We start from the raw sequence: 5,000 nt of genomic DNA, 5'->3' as shown, positions 1-5,000 counted from the left end.
CCCGCCTCCCCGCACGTCTGTCATCCCCCCACTATCGTAGGGGCTCGGGAAAAGACTGGAAAACGCGGAGCTCGGCGGTGGCGTGGAAGCGCCACCCACCGCCGCCGCTCTCGCCGATGCCCACCGCGGAGGCCGCCCTTCGGACGCTGGGGTGCGGCGCGGGCCTCCGCGGACGAGCTGCGCATCTGGAAGTCAAAGGGCCGCCCTCGGAGAAGATCGTTGTGCTGCCCCGCGCGGGGAGCGATTCGGACGGCGGGCCCCCACGCCGAGGTGGGTGGGCGCCCCTCCGTTCGCCCGTGCGGGTCGTCGGACCGCTGCCGTACCACGGTTCGGGTCAAACTCCCCACAGCTCGGCCGCCTCCGTCCGTAGACGGGAGGGCGACCGCCGGCGTGCGCGCCCAAGGACGAGTGCCTGAAACCCGGGGGGGGTAACAGAGGAAGGAGACCGCCCGCCGTAAACCGACGCGGGCTCCAAAGCCCGGGCCGAGCGAGCGGCACCACCTCCCCACCCGGGAGCGCTGAGCCAGATCGATCGGAAGAAAGGGCAGGGGCTCGGGTGGAACCCCTGCCTCCGTTCTTCCCCTCGGGGGAGACGGGGAAGAAACGTGCCCCTGGAGTCCTGGAAGCGAGTGTCCGGCGCGCTCCGGGCGCCCTCGAGACGGAAGCCGGGTCGCGGTGCGATTCTCTCATAGGTCTCCCCGTTGGCGCGGAAGCGGGAGACATCCGACACAGAGAAACGCCGAGCCCGCTCCGAGGGGACAAAGTCAGAAGGAGCGATCCGCCCTCCCAGAGCCCTCCTGCGGACGAGGACTCTGGATCTGCCCCCCTTCTGACGACCGTCGCCCTCAGAGGACAGGAACCCACGTGGGGAGGGTCCGTTCGGGCTCGGGCGACCCAGGAAACGCGTCTCGGACTCGGGACGGACAACCGGCAAAAGTCCCCCTGGAGCCGCGGAAGCCTGGTCTCGGCGCGAGTGCGAACTTCCATGCAAAAGGGGGGTACTCGCCAAACCGCCTACCCGAGTCGAGGAACCACGAAAACAACGGATTTTGGTCGGGGCCGAGAGGTACCTCTCTCTCCTATATCCTGCAGCTGGTGTGCAAAACTGGGTATTTGCATGGTGAGACACCGACCCCCACTTTAAGGGAACAAAGTCAAAAAGTGTCCGACCTCCTGGAGCCGTGCGGCGGATCCGGCGGCCAGAAATTTCCTCATTCCGGTTCTATTTTTTTTTTTTTCGAATTTGCGAAATTTGGAGGCCAGGCGGCGTAGCTGGGACCTGGACTAGCTCGAAACACCCTGAACCGGTGAGCGGAATCGATTTCCCAAAGTTCTACGGCTCCCGGAAGCCAAAAACAGCTCGCCGGAAAATTTCAAAGTCCCAAGGACTCTTTCTTGAAAATCAATCCGGGGGCCATGGAAGTGTCCTCGGTACAACCTCAGAGCTTTCCCCCGCCTGGAAGTCTGACAGCGGTCTGACGTTTTTCAAAGTTTTGAGCTCTCTGTTTGTTCTCAAAGTCACAAAATCGCTTTTTTTCAGTTTTCCACCCATCAGACCCAAACTTCACCCCCACTTAGGTCACTGTCTAGGGGCGCCTTACGACATATTGACGCCCCTTTAGGGTGGAAGTAGGGGAAATGGGTGATTTTTACACAAAATCGGAAATTTCTCAAAATTTTTCTAAGTGTCAAGGACTCTTCCAGAAAATCTCCCCCAGGCTCCTGGAAGCGTCCCCGGTACACCTCTGGCGGCTGCCCCCGCCTGGAAGTCCAACACACGCCTGAAATTTTCAAAGTATGAAAATACGCATTTTCATCCAAAAATTCAACTTTCCCCCCGTGCACCGCAAACTTTACCCGCATTTAGGTCACTGCCCTTGGGTGCTTTACAACATATTGACGCCCCCCTGGGGTGGAAGTAGGGGAAATGTGACATTTTTCACAAAATCGAGATTTTCTCAAAATTTTTCTAAGTGTCAAGGACGCTTCCAGAAAATCTTCCCCAGGCTCCTGGAAGCGTCCCCGGTACGCCTCCGGCGGCTGCCCCCGCCTGGAAGTCTGACACACGCCTGAAATTTTCAAAGTATGAAAATACGCATTTTCATCCAAAAATTCAACTTTCCGTCCGTGCCCCGCAAACTTCACCCCCACTTAGGTCACTTTGCTGGGGTGCCTCACAACATATTGACGCCCCTTTAGGGTGGAAGAAGGGGAAATTTTCATTTTTCACAAAATCGAGATTTTCTCAAAAAATTTTCTAAGTCCCAAGGACTCTTCCAGAAAATCTTCCCCAGGCTCCTGGAAGCGTCCCCGGTACGCCTCCGGCGGCTGCCCCCTCCTGGAAGTCTGACACACGCCTGAAATTTTTAAAGTATGAAAATACGCATTTTCATCCAAAAATTCAACTTTCCCCCCCGTGCACCGCAAACTTTACCCGCATTTAGGTCACTGCCCTGGGGTGCTTTACAACATATTGACGCCCCCCTGGGGTGGAAGTAGGGGAAATGGGTCATTTTTTCACAAAATCGAGATTTTCTCAAAATTGCACCAAGTCCCAAGGACTCTTCCAGAAAATCTTCCCCAGGCTCCTGGAAGCGTCCTCGGTACGCCTCCGGCGGCTGCCCCCGCCTGGAAGTCTGACACACGCCTGGAATTTTCAAAGTATGAAAATAATGCATTTTCATCCAAAATTCGACTTTCCGCCCGTGCCCCGCAAACTTTACCCACAGTTAGGTCACTGTCCTGGGGTACCTCACAACATATTGACGCCCCCCTGTGGTGGAAGTAGGGGAAATGTGACATTTTTCACAAAATCGAGATTTTCTCAAAATATTTCTAAGTCCCAAGGACACTTTCAGAAAATCTTCCCCAGGCTCCTGGAAGCGTCCCCGGTACACCTCCGGCGGCTGCCCCCGCCTGGAAGTCTGACACACGCCTGAAATTTTCAAAGTATGAAAATACGCATTTTCATCCAAAAATTCGACTTTCCGCCCGTGCACCGCAAAATTCACCCTCATTTAGGTCACTGCCCTGGGGTGCTTTACAACATATTGACGCCCCCCTGGGGTGGAAGTAGGGGAAATGTGACATTTTTCACAAAATCGGAAATTTCTCAAAATTTTTCTAAGTCCCAAGGACACTTTCAGAAAATCTTCCCCAGGCTCCTGGAAGCGTCCTCGGTACGCCTCCGGCGGCTGCCCCCGCCTGGAAGTCTGACACACGCCTGAAATTTTCAAAGTATGAAAATAATGCATTTTCATCCAAAATTCGACTTTCCGCCCGTGCCCCGCAAACTTTACCCACAGTTAGGTCACTGTCCTGGGGTACCTCACAACATATTGACGCCCCCCTGTGGTGGAAGTAGGGGAAATGTGACATTTTTTCACAAAATCGAGATTTTCTCAAAATATTTCTAAGTCCCAAGGACTCTTCCAGAAAATCTTCCCCAGGCTCCTGGAAGCCTCCTCGGTACGCCTCCGGCGGCTGCCCCCGCCTGGAAGTCTGACACACGCCTGAAATTTTCAAAGTATGAAAATAATGCATTTTCATCCAAAATTCGACTTTCCGCCCGTGCCCCGCAAACTTTACCCACAGTTAGGTCACTGTCCTGGGGTACCTCACAACATATTGACGCCCCCCTGGGGTGGAAGTAGGGGAAATGTGACATTTTTCACAAAATCGGAAATTTCTCAAAATATTTCTAAGTCCCAAGGACACTTTCAGAAAATCTTCCCCAGGCTCCTGGAAGCGTCCTCGGTACGCCTCCGGCGGCTGCCCCCGCCTGGAAGTCTAACACACGCCTGAAATTTTCAAAGTATGAAAATAATGCATTTTCATCCAAAATTCGACTTTCCGCTCGTGCCCCGCAAACTTCACCCACAGTTAGGTCACTGCCTTGGGGTGCCTTACAACATATTGACGCCCCCCTGGGGTGGAAGTAGGGGAAATGTGACATTTTTCACAAAATCGAGATTTTCTCAAAATTTTTTCTAAGTGTCAAGGACGCTTCCAGAAAATCTTCCCCAGGCTCCTGGAAGCGTCCCCGGTACACCTCCGGCGGCTGCCCCCGCCTGGAAGTCTGACACACGCCTGAAATTTTCAAAGTATGAAAATACGCATTTTCATCCAAAAATTCAACTTTCCGCCCGTGCCCCGCAAACTTCACCCCCACTTAGGTCACTTTGCTGGGGTGCCTCACAACATATTGACGCCCCTTTAGGGTGGAAGAAGGGGAAATTTTCATTTTTCACAAAATCGAGATTTTCTCAAAATTTTTTCTAAGTCCCAAGGACTCTTCCAGAAAATCTTCCCCAGGCTCCTGGAAGCGTCCCCGGTACACCTCCGGCGGCTGCCCCCGCCTGGAAGTCTGACACACGCCTGAAAATTTCACAGTATGAAAATACGCATTTTCATCCAAAAATTCAACTTTCCCCCCGTGCACCGCAAACTTTACCCGCATTTAGGTCACTGCCCTGGGGTGCTTTACAACATATTGACGCCCCCCTGTGGTGGAAGTAGGGGAAATGTGACATTTTTCACAAAATCGAGATTTTCTCAAAATTTTTCAAAGTGTCAAGGACTCTTCCAGAAAAGCTTCCCCAGGCTCCTGGAAGCGTCCCCGGTACACCTCCGGCGGCTGCCCCCGCCTGGAAGTCCGACACACGCCTGAAATTTTCAAAGTATGAAAATACGCATTTTCATCCAAAAATTCAACTTTCCCCCCGTGCACCGCAAACTTTACCCGCATTTAGGTCACTGCCCTGGGGTGCTTTACAACATATTGACGCCCCCCTGTGGTGGAAGTAGGGGAAATGTGACATTTTTCACAAAATCGAGATTTTCTCAAAATTTTTCAAAGTGTCAAGGACTCTTCCAGAAAAGCTTCCCCAGGCTCCTGGAAGCGTCCCCGGTACACCTCCGGCGGCTGCCCCCGCCTGGAAGTCCGACACACGCCTGAAATTTTCAAAGTATGAAAATACGCATTTTCATCCAAAAATTCG

Source organism: Ranitomeya variabilis, unplaced genomic scaffold (assembly GCF_051348905.1).
Source record: "Ranitomeya variabilis isolate aRanVar5 unplaced genomic scaffold, aRanVar5.hap1 Scaffold_89, whole genome shotgun sequence".
NCBI classification, from domain to species: domain Eukaryota; kingdom Metazoa; phylum Chordata; class Amphibia; order Anura; family Dendrobatidae; genus Ranitomeya; species Ranitomeya variabilis.
The sequence above is the reverse complement of the archived record's forward strand: the minus strand, read 5'-3'. Positions refer to the sequence as shown.